This window comes from Puma concolor, chromosome F2 (assembly GCF_028749965.1).
Source record: "Puma concolor isolate L17-30 chromosome F2, mPumCon1.1.hap2, whole genome shotgun sequence".
NCBI classification, from domain to species: domain Eukaryota; kingdom Metazoa; phylum Chordata; class Mammalia; order Carnivora; family Felidae; genus Puma; species Puma concolor.
In genome coordinates, this window is record NC_141684.1 from 69157738 (window position 1) to 69175954 (window position 18217).

The window sequence follows — 18217 nt, forward strand, 5'->3', positions numbered from 1 at the left end:
ATGATGAGATCAGTGTTTGGGAAAGTTAAGTAATTTGGTTCATGTCACATAATAATTTGGGTCTTGGGATCTAGGTAATCTGATATAAGAACATGGCAGTATAACATGGTATTGTCATAACTTGGGTAAAATTTGTCAGTTACCAATGTTCTAGTGAACCACCTGAAAAGAGAAATGAAAGTCTGAGTTGTGTGTTTGTTGATCTTCATGGTAAAAATACTCCCACTGTGGTTGACTTCAGGGTGCCAATGTGATATCATCCAGTTAGCAGAATCCTGAGCACAAGCACAGCACAGCACTGGTGGGGATAACTGTGTCCGGCACAGCGACTCAGGACCTTCCTTCTACAAGATGTTTGTCAGTGGCAGTAATATCAATCAGCAGGTTAGCTTGATGTTCAGCAGGGATAACATTTCACTGCCCTGCACATGAAAGAAAAGAGAAGGAATCTGGACCAAGCAAAGAATGTTTGTGGTCTTATGAAGGAATAATTTGAATTTAGGATTGTTTGGCGAAGAAATCCAGGAGCCAGCTGCTGGAAAGGATTTGGTCTTGGTCTAGGCTTCATAGTCTATAACCAAACAGCTATTTTCCAAGAAGCTGCAAAATTCAGCTCAATTGAATTACCTTTTACTGAGTACCTACAGGGTAATATAGCACTATAGTAGTTACTACCAAATACCCTAAATCTAAGGAAGGTGACAAACTTTTGCTGCCCTATTTTAAACCTTCTTAGTATTTATTTATGCTAATAATAAAAACAAAAACAAAAAACCTTTCTTGTTAATTAAGGTAAAGATTTGATGACAGAAACACTATTTTCCTTACTTGAGAGAGAAAACAGATAAAAGAATAATCATATTTTCTACTTCTGTGGATTCATAGGAACTTTCCTGCAGAAATATGTCTGGGCTTTGTCTGAAGGTGAATTAGACTACGAAAGTAAGAAGAAGAATTCATTGCTCATTTAGCTACCTTAAGCCATTTCTAGAATAAGATCTGACATGTGTATATGTATGCATGTAGATAGACATGTATGTGAATTTATATACATATAGAGTTCATCGATATGTGGGTACCTGACAAAGCACCTTTCAATATATTGAAGCATCTAGCTTTACATTTATGAAATGTCTGCTAGCCCATTCTTGCTAATGTTCACCTTCTGGAACTATGCAAGTTGTAAAGTGAATGGAAATTAGTTGTATACGGGTGCTCATCAGATACTGAAGGATACAGTTGGGTTGTAGCAGCTGTTTTTTTCTGCCACAGACCAAATCATTTCGAATGCCACCGAATGAGAAGCTTCCTGTCAACTGGTGGCACTTACCACAAGGGAGCAAAGGCCTTTTTATACCTGCTTTAATCTGCAACTCTAGGAATTCATTCATTTTTCTCACACAGCAATGTCTGATTTTCTCATTCATAACAAGAAAAATCTATGAACAGACTGACTGTGTTGCTTCTACAGTGTCTGGGGAGACATGAATTTGTATAGATGGATAGTGAGAGGGGGGAGGGATTAATCCCTTTTTAAGATTTTCCTATCATCTTCTGTTTAACATGAACTAAGCCCTTGGTATATAGAAAAATTATTAGCCTATGCTAGAGGAATTAACATTTCCTACTGGATATCCAGGAATGTGGTCAGACTCCAATGGATGGTGAAAGAAAGTTCAAAGTTAAAGGAAAAGTACACTTATTTCAATTACTTTGGATCTCATAATGTCAGTTATGATACTCTTTGTTGCTAGAATTGATTTTAAACCCTGTAGAAGAAGATCTTAAAAAATAGTATCACATGGGTTTACATGGGTCTGTTGTCTTTGGATTGCTTTATTTATTCACACACACACACACACACACACACACACACACACACACACACACACACACTTTTGTTGTCTAATCTAATGATAGTCAAATTCTGCTCTTGGTCTAGTCATTAGAGTTAATGAACTTCCAGAAAAATCAGTGCCTAATTTTATTGTCTTTTCAAGAGTGTCAGTAAATCTGGCTCCTGAATTTATTCCAGTAACTTTATTGTACAGGCTGGGTAGCTTGTCATTCCTTCTGGTGATAAGAAGAATGCCTATATTAGGCAGAAGTACTGGTATGTATTTATGTATTTACTTTTTCAAAGCACAGTTACCGAAATGGAGGAAGGAGCCAGAAATCTGTCCTGTTCAGAAAATAGCACTTCATAGTCTACAACCAAACAGCTATTTTCCAAGAAGCTACAAAATTCAACTCAATTGAATTACCTTTTATTGAGTACCTACAGGGTAAGGTAGCACTATAGTAGTTACTATCAAATACCCTAAATCTAAGGAAGGTGGCAAACTATTGCTGCCCTATTTTAAACCTTCTTAGTATTTAGAGTATAAACAGGAGCCTAAAAAATAAAATCAATCCTTTCTTTACAGATTTTTTCATCGTTTTTCTAGCTACATTATAAGGTACTTAAAATCTCTCTACATTTGTTTGTAAGTGGCTTCTTTAATGAAAATTTAGTTAGCTAATTTGCCATTTGTCCCTTTTTTTCAAATTTATTTATTTTTAACTTACATCCAAGTTAGTTAGCATATAGTGCAATAATGATTTCAGGAGTAGATTCCAGTGATTCATCCCCTATGTATAACACGCAGGGCTTATCCCAACAAGTATATTCCTTAATGCCCCTTACCCCAAATTTGCCATTTTTGAAAGTATTTTTGAGGATACTCACTTTTCCTTTTTTTGTTTAATAAAATGAGTAGCAACATTCATAAATGATTTTTTAAAGATTTGTCAGTGACCTCAAGTATTATAATTTGTAAAAAAAAAAAAAGGAACCAATGTCTTCATGCTGTATAAATATAAAAATTGCTGAAAATTTTTATTTTAATTCAAGTGTGAATTTCATGGGTTTTTTTGCATTCAATTTTGGAACTTAATATTTTTGTCAAAGACCTTAACATGTTCTGTTTTTTATGTAAATAATAAAATAATGAGTGTTGTAGACAGACATATCACTAGTGTTTAAAATGCCATTATAATTTAAAAAGGATCGACAAGATCAATTTTAATATAATCACTTAATTGTTTCACATCTCATTAGTTATTTCTAGTCATAACAATAATGGAAACTAGTAAAGCAAAATGTGTTCACTTGAGTTGATGTTTAGACAAACTCAAAAGGTTGTGTGTCCTTCTGACATCCATCCTATTTGACCCAAATAATATAAGAGTGGGGGAAGGGATTCAAGATGGTCTCATTTTGTGACATTTACAAGTCTTCTTGATTGAGTTTGGGGTCTGAAAATAATAGGCCAGATTTACATCCAGGGAAATCATCTCATAGTTATATGATTTAGGGCATAAATACGATGCTTTAAAAAAAATCTATGGAAAATTCAAATTTTTCAGGTGAAGAGCTCCATGAGTTTATTTTCTTGTTGCGTTTTGCATTAGTTACACATGCTGGATTTTAAGTTTAGTTTGAAGCTTAGCTCATTAAAAAGGAAAGCTGCTAATTTATTGGAACTTTATTTTGATGAGTAAAACATCTCCAAATCACTTGTTTTTGTAGTTTTAGGTTCTTAGTTTTCCAGAATATTTAAAAGGTTAGTAAGATTTCACTAATAAAAGCTTTTGATTACAACTTTTACAGTTTGGAGTGACTATATGTATACATTTGTGATCATTTTTTAATATGTATTGCTATTCAAAATTACTCAACTGAAAACTTTTTTTCTATTGAAAATAATATTTCTTTATATTTACATTGGGCTTCCTACATTTACAAAATGCTTTCACATCAATACCTTGAACAATGCCTGTTGCACTTGAATGAAAGTATGAATGAATTCATCATCTGATTTTATTCTCACAACTACCCTGAAAAATTCAGTTTTATTATTTTTATATTTCAAAAGGAAATGGAAGTTCAGAAGCCACGGAGCTTTTACTGGCAGAACTGAGTCAAAAAACCAAGATAAACTTATCACCAAACTAGTCCTATTTGCTGTACATATTTAATTAGTAAGAGATTATTATACCATTTTGCCTGTTATTTTCTATTCTAAACATTATTGCAAAATCAAGCTCACTGTCAAATATGTTTCAAATTTGTAGAAATACTCATTTGACTAAAACTTAGGTAAATAAACCTTCAATAAACATTTATTTGGTATCTACTTTGTATGAGGCAGGCATAACTTAACAAAACAGGCACAAACTCTGCCCTTTTGAATCTTATAATGTAGAGGGAGAGAGTGTCAATAAACATGCTAAGTCAATGATGCAATATGTTAGCAGGTGTTAAGTACTGTGGGGAAGTAAGCTGTAGGGATATAGGAGGGGTGCCCTGGGATAGGCTGCAGAATAAAGAGGGTCATCAAAGAAGGCCTCACTTATAACATGTTGTTTGAATAAAGATTTTTTAAATGTGAAGTTGTTGGCCCAGCTGGCAAGTGGGTTATATAGGTGCTTCAGATAGAGAAGATGACAGGTGAAGCTCTGGGGAAGGAGAAGCATAAGATCAGGATTGAAGTGGATCAGGGTGGGAGGTACATGATCACGTCAGAGGACAGAAGTGGGGGAGTATGGCAAAGATCATGTAGGCCTTATAGGCCTGTTGAATGATCTGTGGTTTTTATGGGCATCCAAGGGGTAAGTCATTGGAGGGCTTTGAACAGAGGAGTGACACAATTTAACTTATGTTCTAGCAAGATTGGTCTGGTGCTGTGTCAAGGATAGACTTTCTGGGATGCGATGGAAACAAAAAGATCTATTCAGTAGCCATTGGAATAATCCAAGTGTGAAATGATGGTAGCATGGAAAAGAGTGGTAGCAGTGTAGCTGGTAAGAAATTGATATGTTTTGAATGTGCTGCTGGCACATTGATACGTTTTGAATGTGCTGCTTGCTAATGAATTGGATGTAGTAAACAGGGGAAAACAACACATCTAAGATAACTCTCCAAGATGTCCAGATTTGGCAACTAATAATATTGGATTTCCATCAACTGATATAGAAAAGACTAGGAAAATCAGGTTTGGGAGTGGAGGGAGTTTGTCTCTAACATGTTTAGTATGAAATGCCATTTATCCATCAAGAGAAAATATATGAGCAGTTTTGATAGAAGAGTCTAGAATTCAGGGGAGTTTGGACTGGATATATAAATTTGTTAGTTATTAGGGCATTGGATGGGATAAGCTATGGTGTGAGTCTGGATAGAGAAGAAAGAACAACCCAGAATGGTGCCTTGATCCACCCCAATGTCCAGAGTTTGGGAGATGAAGGAATCAGAAAAAGAGGTGGAAAAGAACTGAAAATGAGTTAGGAAGTGAGGTTGGAGCCCAGGAACCCAAGCGAATAAAGTGTTTCAAGGAAGAGAGATCAAATATGGTATCACATTATGGAGCTACAGAAGAGGGTTGGAGACAAAACTTCATGGAGTGGGTTCAAGTGAGAATGGAAAGAGAGGAGATTGTGATGGTTGATATATAAAAATCTTTCAAAGAATTTTGCTATTTAGGGGGGTAGAAAAGTAGGTCTTAGGTGTTTGGAGAAATGGGACTAAGTAGGATTTTTGAAAAGGGAAGAAGTGCAGCATATTTATGTGCTGATGGGAATAATTCAGTAGAGAGGGAAAGATGTTAACACGAGAGAGGAGAATTCTGGAACAATGTTCTTGGATAGGCAAAAGAAGTAGGATCTAATTCATGGTGAAGTGGATTGTTTGGCAGTGCAGATAGCTTATCCATAGCAACAGGAAAGAAGGCAGAATTGAGGGTGCAATTATACGTAGATGGAGGATATATAATGGAAATGTGGAATGCCTCGGTTTTCTCAGTTGAAATAAGGATCAAGGACAGATACTGAGTGTGAGAAGAGTGGAGGCAGTAGCTGCTGAAAATTGGATAGGAGAAAGCATGAAATTAATATCTGGGGGAGCAGAAGAAACTTGGGAAATAATGTATAATTCCTGGCCAGCCATAAGTGTCTATTAAGTTCTCATGGACATAATAAAAAACAAATCATTAAATCATCCAGTTGAAATTTACTTCTTCTCATGATGCCAGCTACTATCAGACACAAAGAAGTTACAGAATATGGTTCTTGCTTACAGGGAAATGATTATTCATTTGTGAAAATGAGATATGTACAACATCTTAATACTATTTTTATATACAAATTATATGCAATTTATATGCAATTCAACTTTTTTTTTAACATACCCGCTTTTTGACATATAGTAAGTACTGTAAGGGAGCAACAGTTTGTAGTTTCTGTCTTTAGGGTGATGCAAGCTCAGAATTTAATGAAAGAGATAAATACTTCATAATAACTGGGGGAAGTTAAGAAAGCCTCAGGAAAAATCAGGCCCACAAGGATGTGCCGGACTGTAACAAATAGAGCAAATGGATGATAGTAGCAGATTGTGCAGTATGTGAAATGACATATATGGCATATAATCATGTATTAACTTAAGAGCATTCAAAATAAATACAAAAGTCTAGGGGAAATGGATATTTTTGTGTTGTTCATCATCAGAACAGGTAGAAATCAAATGGGGCAAGATACACTGAAGCTTTTTAAAATGAAGCAAATTTTAATTATTCTGGAATTCCAGAATAATAATCCTTTCACCCAAGAGGAGGTCCAACAATAGCAGCAGTAAACATTTGTTTATCAGTTAGATGCGCTGTCAAAACTGAGTAATTTATATGTAGTATCTCATTTAATGTTTAAGCAGGAAGAGAAGGCTTAGAGGAAGTTTCCCAGAGTTGCATGACTCTTTAACTATACAGGACCTGCTGTATCCCTTGGGCTCCAGAAGCAGTTTACTTAGAACGACTCTACATCAAATGACTTATTTGGCCTCATCTATTCTTAAACTGAATTGAATTAAAGAAGAGAGGTTAGGCACTCATATAGCCTGGTTGGATCCCATATCTTGATTGGATCTGCTTCTGACTAGCTATATGGTTACCTTATCTCTTTTAGTTTTCTCAACTGTCAAATGAGAATTATGTTTCAATTTCAGAGGACTGAAGCAATGATTAAATGAAAAAATGTAGTATTTGATAGCTTTATCTGGATTAACTATGGTTGCACACCTATAATTAATTGTTAGATGTGTAAAACATAAGACTCAACTTTGATTCAGTATCTCTTTGTGTTTGGGACAATAGTATTTTATGGTCAATTGGCAGCATTGACTGATTTTAAAGGTATTAATGGCTTCAAGTGAAACAGTCCAGTATGGCATGATGATTATGCACAATAGATTCATGTATAAAATGAGACATTTCATTTGATTTAAGGGGTTACTTTCAAACAGAATTCTCAGATAGTATGTAACATTTATGACAAGCTTTGCTGGTTATATTTCTATCTTTGGGTCACCAAAATTTATTTACTTTTACTTTTATTCACTTTTATAAAAAGGAACTATGACTATTGTATTATGGCTCCATCTATATCTAATGTGTGTGCATAAAAATATATGTATTATTAGTCACAGTGCTACCAATTCCAGAAACATTAATTCTATTAGTTTGGCTTTGTTTTATTTTGTTTTGTTTTGGATGAATCTTAGGATACAATTTACAGAAAAATTCATTTTATGGTATAAGTAAGAGTCAGGTGTGAAAAACAAACAAAAAAATGTGCATTAAAAAGAAAGATTTTAGGGGCACCTGGGTGGTTCAGTCAGTTAAGCAACCCACTCTTGATATTGGCTCAGGCCATGATCTCATGGTTCATGGGATTGAGCCCTGCATCAGGCTGTGCTCTGACAGTGTGAGCCTACTTGGGATTCTTTCTTTCTCTCTCTCTCTCTCTCTCTCTCTCTCTCTCTCTCTCTGTCTCTCTCAAATAAATAAACATTAAAAAAGGAAGATTTTAGTTTTAAACTGTCAGTAATTTTTTGTACTACAAGAAAATCTTATTTATTTTGCCAATATTCATTATGGCTTTGGTGTAATGAAACATGTGATTTTGCAAAATGTTTCATGGCTCAGAGCAGAATGTATACTTTAAATTGTATATGAAAATAGACACACAAAAGTAAATATGGCTTTTTAAAATGCAAAGATGAAATCAATTATCTTTGTGTTGGGACAGTTTGGGTAGAAAAAGAGAGAATTCTTTCTCTCCCTTTTAATACTATAAGTAATGCAAATCATGGTCTTGATTCTATCAGTTCCAACATTTTTTTTTAAACTTTTTAATGTTTATTTATAGACACAGAATCCAAAACAGGCTCCAGGCTCTGAGCTGTCAGCACAGAGCCCAACGTGGGGCTCAAACTCACGAACCATGAGATCATGACCTGAGCTGAAGTCGGGTGCTTAACTGACTGAGCCACCCAGGTGCCCCTCCAGCATTTGTTTTTATTCAATAATGTAAAAGTATGAACAAACTAGATTAGCCTTTACCAAGGTGTGTTCCTTGGAGTATATACATCAGAGGTGTTATCAGAAAGGGGGCTCTATAGTCAATATATAGATTATATTGGAAGTACCCTGCATTAAACAATGTTAATTACTGAGAGCTTTTAATATGTAAACATTGTGCATTGTGAATTTTCTCACATACGTAGTAGCACTTCACAGGTTGCTAAAATTATTTCACAAATAATTCCTAAATTATTAGGAATTCCTAATGTATACCTTAGGAAAGCTGACCTACATCAAATTATCCACTTCTCTTCTGGGGTCCTAGACCCAATTCCAATCTGGGGGGTTCTCAGTCCCCAAACACCCATTATAGGGCACCAGTTTTCAGTTCTGAGAATTGAACTCAATTTTGACACTGTCTTCCAGGAGATAGCATCAAATTCTACAGGTTAAGGGTTCAGTCCTATAAGACTGCCCTCCACCCCTAACTGCAGATGTCACTGGCAAGCCCCAGGCTGTGATCTGTGCTTTTGGCTAACTGGCTGCAGATTGGAAGTTCCAATGGGCTCCTCTTTCAGTTTGAGTAATTTGCTAGAGCAGCTCACAGAACTCAGAGAAACCCATTTACCAGTTTATTAAAGGATATAAAGGATACGCATCCACAACCAGATGAAATGATACGCTAAGCAAGTAGGGGAAAGGGCTCAGATCTTCCACATTCTCTCCAGGAGTGCCCCTCCTGCATCTCCTCACCTTCACCAAGCTGCAAGTTCCCCTTTTGGGTTTTTATAGAGGTTTTATTACATATGCACAATTGACTGAGTCATGGGCCAAGGACTGATTCAACCTCCAGCATCTCTGTTTCTCCCCAGAGGAGAGGTAGGGGTGGGACTGAAAGTTCCAGCCCTCTAATCACAGGGTTGGTCCTCACAGCAAGCAACCCTGCCATTGGTTGGGATCCAAAACCCATCATCATTTACATAACAAAAGACTTTCATCACCCTTATCACAGGAAATTCCAAACGTTTTAGGAGCTGTGAGCCAGGAACATGGGGGTAGAACAAATATATTTGAGGAATATATTTTGGTCATCTGAATGATGACAATATATATTTTTTATAAATCACAGTATTGCAACTTGCAAAATATTAGCATTGTTGTTCTTCATTTTTAACTACAGCTTTTCTCAGTAGCAATGCTTTTATTAATCGTAGCAAGGCTAGAGCAGTCCTTCCTGCCTTCTTGGTCCACTTAGTCTGCCTCTGGTACCATCACTTCATCTACAACTAATGACACTGGCTAGAGCTGAGGCTCTGCTGATTCAGAACCTCAGAAACCAACTGATGATTCATTCCTTAGGTAAGCAGCACCTGTCAGCACAAATGGCTTTATTGGATGGTAGGACTGTTCATACAGATGAGTGGGAGAGAAGAGGAAATCTGTAGCTGGTGGATGGCTAAACCAAGAGAGAAAGGAATTGGGTCTGCTTTTGTTCTTGGGAGAGAGAGACCACTAGATCTGTCATGGGGTTTTAGAAACCATAAGGCAAGAATTAGTAAGAAAGGGCAAAGCATTGGGTTCTAGATGCCGCTGACAGTATGTGGGACTGAAAATGTATTAGGTATGTTTTAAAAATTTTTTAAAGTTCATGTTATTATAGCTATTTGATTTCAAAAGAAATATTTCTTTAATTATTCTTAAGGTTGGTAGAAATTCCACATATACAGATAGGCTGATTGACTATCTTAATCACTTGGAAAATTACTCTAAAGTTATGTCATTTATTGAGAGATATTACAGATTTATAAAAGACTGAGTGAAAGAGAGTTCTTTAGTATAGAATGATTAGGCGAGTGAGATGTCATGGTGATTATTCCCCAGGATAAATCATCTAGTATCCATCGACCTAATTTTCTTTGTTTGTGAATGGGGATGCTGAAGAGGAAGGAAGAGATACAATACACACATACACAGAGAAAGGTTCTTAGGTAATTAACAGCTAGACCCTGCTGGGGCAGAGATGAAAATTACATGATTCCTCTTCTCAAACATTACAATAAAATAGGAAGAATCAGATGTGACACAAAAGTGAGAATAGCATGCTCTGACAATTCAGAGGAAGGAATGATAGCTCTGTGGAAGAGTTTGGGAAGGCTTCTTGGTGGTAACATGTGCTAAAGTTATGACTAATAGGCATGATGTCAGTGGCAAGAAATCGGAATGATTAAAAAAGGAAAAGTTCAGACTAAAGAAGGCAGTATTAACATCTTTCTTCCCACCCAACTTGAGATCAAAGGAACCTATGAAAGTCCTAGGATGTGATTTGGGAAATTCTCCCAGGTTTTACCCTCCACCCTCCACTTCAGTTTTTCATTCTCTTCTCACCTAATTGCTATCCCATTTGTCTCTATAAGGATTTTCTGTTTCTACCTAAGCCATTTAAATTGATAACAGCTCCTCCAAACTTCTGGTAACCTTTTTTTCTCAAAATGTTGCCTACCCTACTCTGCCCTGCTTCTACCTCTGCTTCTAAATGCCTGAAACATCCGATTTCCCAACTCCCATTTGCCTGGGGGTATAATCAGACAGGTGAGCATCAACTTGAGGAACCAGAACGAGGCCAGAAAATGAGAGCTGTGTTTATAGGAGAACTTCTGTTCCATTTTGGTTGAAAATGATGGTAGGTGAAAAGGAGTAGTGTGAAATAAATCCCTGAAAACAGATGGAAGTCCTCTCATGAAATCCTTGAATGCTCATTTAGCTAAAAATGTCAGGCTAGCTTTTTTGTAAGGAATGGGAAAGTATTTAATATATTTAATCAAGACAGTAACATACTCTAGATTTTTCATTATGAAGGTTAATTTGGTGGCTATGAATCAAATGGGTTGGCTGGGGGAAGGCTCATGTAGGAGTTAATAGAACTTGGTCTGGAGTCATGGTACTTGGAAGGCAAAAGAGAAGGAAATATGAAAGAACGATTTTGGAAGTCAAATCAATAGGATATTACAACTGACTAAAAATAAGGCTGAGGAAAGGGCACCAGTGATGTATCTCCAAGAAGTGCTGGATAACAACAGGTGTCTTTGAAACTTAGCAGATGGGATTATTAACAAGAAACAGGCAAGTGGAGAGAATCTGAGATTAGTATTGGGTTGATCCGTGGGGAGCAAAGGAATGTATGTTTTAAAGAGTTTTCAAGTGTTTCTGATGAGGAGATTCTTTAATAAACATTACACTAAAACTTTACACACATGTTTTATTTTGATCACTAAGTAGTAGATAGAATAAGTCCATTATGATTTAATGCTATTGGTTCTTCAATGACTGTCTTCACCAAATATAATATGAAAATATATGAGTAAAAAGTGCTTTGGAAAATCAAAGATGCATATAAAATAACTTTAAACATAATTTTAGATGCAAAAATGGTTTCTTAAGAAAATGGTAAAAATAAAAACAGTGATTTTTTTATAATAACAGCTAATATCTATCAAAGCTTTCCATATGCTATTTATATTGTATGTATTATCCTGTCTAATATTTATATTTTATTTTTTCCACCATACAGTTGAAGCTTAGAAAGGTTAAGTATCTTTCCCAGGGTCATGAAGTGGCACAGCCAAATTTCAAACACCACATTTTATTGCCTTATTGAAAAACTAAAGAGTTTTTTTTTCTTTCATACCTAGGATACTTTTCAAGGAAACTTCTGGATGTGGTGCCATAGAGAGACGTATGTCCGCATTTAAAAGTAAGCACAAATATTTAATCTCATAATGTGTTTTATTCATCATACTCCTATTTGTTTGCACTGTTATTGCCATAATGTTATCAGGTGTGCATTAAACAATAAATATTTGACTCCAAAGGAGTCATTTTTGTTTTCTTCTGGAAATCTTTCCTAGCACCTTAGCTCTCTAGAGGAGCCTTGTGTTGAAAATTCTAGTATTGAAAATTGAAAAGCCTAGTATTGAAAATTCGGAGGGAAGGTAAATGTAGAGTGAAGACAGGGCAGAGCAGGGCACTAAAGACTCACTTGTCAGTTTCACAGTTTTTTTTTTTTTTTTCTGGAGCTCGCTGTGATCAGTCTTTACATATTACTTCTATGCAAATTACTTCTGAATCTACCAAGAGTTGCTTTCCATATTGAAAACCGTAATAATATATGAATATTTCTCTTTTTATAGTGGCGTGCTTCTTTTCAGTTGTGGGTTCGTTAAGGCTTATGCAATTTAGTCACCTGAGTTCTAATTTTTCTAGACTGGAATACTTTTTATGGTGATTATTATCATTGAGGAAAAAAGCGACTCCCAAGCCTCATTTTATTTAGCCAGTGTTTCTCAATCTAGATGCAATCTAAAATCATTTGAAGAAATTCAAGAACTATTGATGCCCAGATTTTATTGGAAACCAATTATAGTTACAGAATCTTTGGCATGGGACCTTAGTATAGTGTATTTTAAAGTTCCCAGATGATTCTGGTGTGCACCAGGGTTGCAAACTATACTTTAATGCCTTGGTTCCAATCAAGCACAAAAATGGAGCCTGTACCACAGTTGTTTATTAAAAAAAAAAAAAAAGAATGATAACAACAAAAACAAAAGTGAGTGCTTAGGATCTGCAATTATTAAGTATTGACTGTTGAAGGGTAACTGAATGTTTTGCATGGTTCAACATAATAAATTCATAAAATGTGTATGAGTAAAGAAGATTTTTAGGTAGAAATGTGAATCATTCTCAGAAAAATAGAAATGGCATCAGATAAACCTTGAAAATCTGAGGATAGCATTATAATTCAAATATCACTTGGGTAAAATTTAGCTTTTTGATATCTTTGTATTAATATGAGTTTATTTTAATCCGGATTCTTAAAGAGTTAAAATTTTACTTAATGTTACAATTTGATCAAAGTTTTACTTACAAACAGAATAATTTCTCTTGACAAAGTTTATGAATTTCCTGAAAAAATAGTGTTCTATTCATTTTTTTTCTGAAATAGCAGCATAATTATTGCCTTAAATCAGTTTCATAACCAAATAAAGCTGGAAAATAGACACAAAAACAATTTTGTATTTTTGACTCATTCCTTCAATTCACATTTTCTTTGACATGTGGAATCCTGGTTATAACATATTATTTATTTAGCTTTACTTAAAATGAGAATGCTTTGATTTGTCAAGTACAAATTCATCTATAAATGATAGATTGCTTGTAGAAGTTGCTTTTAGTGTCTTGGTTGAGTGTTATTGGATCCTTTTCCTAAGTCACCAAGGTTCACTTGGATTGAATATAAGTGTACTAGCTCTTAGACACCTGTTTGTGTTGTGAACAGATCTTAACTATCTCAACATGCCAGTGGTATATCATAATGGCCACTGTCAAGACACACGGCCTGGAATTACTTTGATTATGGGGGTTCTAAGGAGTACCCGTGATTGATTCCCACAAGGCTAAGGGCCATTTAAACTACTGAGGGCATTTATTGTAATGTACTCTTTAAGTGGTCTTAACAGGACACCATGAGACTAAAAGTGGAGTTACTTAGACATCCTTTTGCCAAGAGTGATTTCTGGTTTTGATGTCATTATGAAAGCCCTTTACTGTTTCCACTCCTTTTCCTCACATAAATCCTTATCTTTGTGATCTACTTTAGCCTTACTCATTTTCAAGAATAATTGGTTTGGTGCCATTTGATTTCCTAATCACTAAACTGTTTCCTTTTTTGCCATAGGTTAGTTCCTTCTCCTTCCCTAACTCTCCCTTCTCCTCCCCTTCTCCCTCTATCCTTCTCTCCTTCCCTTCCTCGCTTCACCCATCCTTCCTTCCTTCCCTCCTTCCTTTTCCTTTCATTTACTCCCCATTCTTCCATCCCTGTTTCTCTTTCTTCTTAATTATAATTTCTTGTCATAATCACAATATGACTAGGGCGTCTGGGTTGGTTGCAGAGTTAAGCATCCTGCTTCAGCTCAGGTCATGATTTCATGGTTCACGAGTTTGAGCTTGGCATCGAGTATGGAGCCTGCTTCAGATCCTGTCTTCCTCTCTCTCTGCCCCTCCCCTGCTCGTGCTCTCACTCTTTCTCTCTAAAGAATAAATAAAAATTTAAAAACTAATCAGGGGCGCCTGGGTGGCTCTGTCGGTTAAGCGTCCAACTTCAGCTCAGGTCATGATCTCGCAATTCATGGGTTTGAGCCCCGTGTTGGGCTCTGTACTGACAGCTCAGAGACTGGAGCCTGCTTCAGATTCTGTGTCTCCCTCTCTCTCTACCCTTCCCCTGCTCATGCTCTCTCTCTCTCTCTCTCTCTCTCTCGAAAATAAACATCAAAAACAATTTTTTAATTAAAAATAATCAGAATATGACTTAGTCAAGAAGTATCTATTGAATGCCATCAGTCCATAGCACTGACAGTTACCAATTGTTAGGGATTGTTTTGAAGGGCATAAATTGAGCTATTAGTTCAGAGTATTTGAGCTTCTTTCTTTTTTTCTAGTGCTTTTATCTAGTTTCTGACTTTTAGATCCCTTTGCATTATTTTGCAAGGATTTTATAAAGTCATCCCTTTGTGAAAATGTACTGCTTTGTTGAATCTCATGGAATTTTTATTGATTTACAGTGCCTTCATCTTGGGACAAATCTTCACTTACGTTGGATGATATATTTTTGTGTTAGCGTTCCTTTTATTGTTTGCTATCTGTGTTCTCTTTGACGTTTTGATTTTCTAGCCTTCAAGTAAAGGTTTTATCTTGATGGCTCAATGCAGAGTTTCCAACATATTATATTTGAATACTTTTCACTGAGGTTAAATTAAAAAAATAAAATTATTAATAATGGTATTGCCCTTTCCTTAATTGGCACTGTTTGTAGAGTTTACAAAGCAGGTGACTGGCAGTTGTATTTCTCTTTATATGGCTGATGATCTGGATTTTCTCCTTTCTCTGATACTATAAACTGTATCTTGACTTCTGAGCTGTTACTGAAGTAAAATGGCTTTTCTATCTATTTCATAAGTTTGTTTTGAGTCTTAACTGGTACAATGTGTGATAACCTTTTGCTAACTGTAAAGCATTGTGCAAAAGTAAAGGGTTACTATTGCCTGAAAAAAAAAAAAGATGTATATCTTAATCAAATTTCAGCTTTTAAAAATACCAAAAAGTTTAGTGATGATAGCATTTGATGGAAAAGGGGGGAAAAGAAGAAGAAAAAAATCTAAAAACTCCAAATATGGAGGAAAAAAAGGTGAATAGTACAATTTGAGACAGCATCTAGGAAAGAAAAAAGAATTTGGAAGTTACTCAGTTGTACAGTCTGTGATGACAAAATTCATCACAAAAAACAGAGAAGAGATTTATATATGTAATTTTAATGAATATTTCTTAACTATGAAAAGATTGTAGAAGAGATGATAGATGGGGCAGATATGAATAGAGGAGTTAGTAGCAAATTGATGACACATCTAACACACAGGAGAGTAAATAAGCTTTACTCTAAAATGAAAGCTTTAACCTGAACTCTAATTTCATTTTGAAGTTATAGCTCTAGTGCATGTGTGAAATGAGCAAATACATTGATTAGGGTAAGTGATAATTCCTTAATCCTTCTTAACCATTATTTTCTTCTACTAAACTGTATTTGGGAAAGTTGGTGGATGAGGAGAAAAGTATGAGGGTATGTTGTTGCATTTTAACCTTTCACAAGAGTACTTGATGTAGTCAAAGACACTGACTTTAAAATTTAAAAGTGTGGGTTTTAAAACCCAGCATTTAGGGGGTGCCTGGGTGGCTCAGTGCATTAAACATCCAATTCTTGATGTCAGCTCAGGTCGTGATCTCACCATCACGACATAGAGCCCCACACTGAGCGCTGCACTGGGCGCGGATCCTCCTTGGGATTCTCTCTCTCCCTCTCCTCTGCTCCTCCTCAGCTCATGCATGCTCTCTCTTTCTCTCTCTCTCTCGCTCTCAAAACAAGTGAAAAATAAATAAATAATAAAAAATAAATAAAATCTAGCATTTACAGTTTAACAATGAGGAGCATTGATTTAGAGCAGAGTTTCTCAGTCTTATATGCACGTGAATCATCTGGAAGTCTTGTTAAAATGCAGATTATGATTCATCAGGTCCAATGAGTGGCCCAGGAGTCTCCTAGTGGTGCTTGGTGTTGCTCTGCCATGGACCACACCTTGATTAGGAAGAATATTCCATTTATTTGCATTTTATCACACAGTGGACAAGAAGTAGAGTTCAAATTCAGTGTTCTTATCAACGCTCGCAAAGTTGGCATTAGCTAACCATAAAATTCCTTCTGTTTTCCTGAAGCATGGATTTTCAATGACAAAATAAAAATGAACAAGCACTTCTGCATCGTTTACATTTCATACATATGCTGAAACCTGATAGATACAGTGTGCATATATGATTTTATCTACTGTAAAGTAGCATGTATGCTACACACAAGAAAAAGATCCTTTTGCCTTTTGTGCCCCTGCAGTACATTAACATTGACAGTGTTAATTTGACAGAGATGTTGGCAATACCTTCACTGTGTTTTCACTTCCTTTTTTATATTGGGGTAAAATTCACATAACATAAAGTTCGTTTTTTCACCATTTAAAAATGTACAATTAAGTGCATTAACAGTGTTGTGCAACTATCACAACTATCTTATTCCAGAAAATTTTTATCACCCCAGAAAGAAATGCTTAGTGTACTCACTAAGCTGTCACTCACCATTCTCTCTTCCCCTAGCCTGTGGCAACCACTAATCTCTTTGTCTTTACTTATTTTCTTATTCTGAACATTTCATAAAAATAGCATTATATGATATGTGATATCACATATCACATTATATGATATGTGATTTTGTGTTTGGCTTCTTTCACTTAATGTAATATTTTCAAGGTTCATCTGTATTGTAGTGTATATCAGTACATCATTTTTATGGCTGCATAATATTTCATTTTATATATACACCGTGTTTTTTAATCCATTCATCAGTTAATAGACATTTGGGTTGGTCCATTTTTTGGCTATTTGAATAACACATTATAACAGTGGGTGCACATTTAGTGTGGACATTTTTTTTTCATTTCTCTTGGGTATGTTGCAGGGTCATACGGAAATTCCATATTTAACTTTGTGAGTTACCAAAGTAACTGGTTTCCAAATGGTTTCCAAAGTAACTGCCTCATTTATGTTCCCACCAATAATGTATGCAGGTTCTAGTTTCTCCACATCCTTACCAATACTTGTTTTCTTTAATTTTGTTTGTTTTGTGTTTAATGATAGATATCCTAGGCATGTGCAGTGTTATATCATTGTGGTTTTGATGTGTATTTCCCTAATGACTAATGATGTTGAACAGCCTTTCATTTACTTACTGCTCATTTTACGCCATCTTTGGAATTATATTTATTCAAGTCCTTTGCCCATTTTTAAATTGAGTTGTTTGCAAGGTGCCTGTGTGGCTCACTCGGTTAAGCATCCAACTCTTGATTTTGGCTCAGGTAATAATCTCGTGGTTCATGGCATCAAGCCCCATGTTGGGCTCTGTGCTGACAGCATGGAGCCTACTTGGGATTCTCTCTCTCTCTCTCTCTCTCTCTCTCTCTCTCTCTCTCTTCCCTTCCCCTACCCCTATGTGTACTCTCTCAAAATAAATAAATGAAATAAAACTAAAAAAAAATACAGTTGTTTGCCTTTTTGTTGAGTATGTAGAGATATTTATATATTCTGAATACTAGATCCTTACCACATACGTGAATTAGAAATATGTTTCCCTATTCTGTGGAATGCCTTTTAACTTCCTTGATTGTGTCTTTTGATGTTTT

At 35.6% G+C, this 18217-nt stretch overlaps 1 protein-coding gene across 1 annotated transcript in view; it reads left to right on the plus strand.

Moving 5' to 3' along the window:
• Positions 1 to 18217, plus strand: part of LOC147572084 (uncharacterized) — a 526072-nt gene that overhangs the window by 191524 nt on the left and 316331 nt on the right. Inside the window, exon 6 of the mRNA XM_086695169.1 lies at positions 12080 to 12141. The gene's annotated coding sequence lies outside the window, so the exon portion shown is untranslated. The remainder of the gene's footprint in view (positions 1 to 12079; positions 12142 to 18217) is intronic.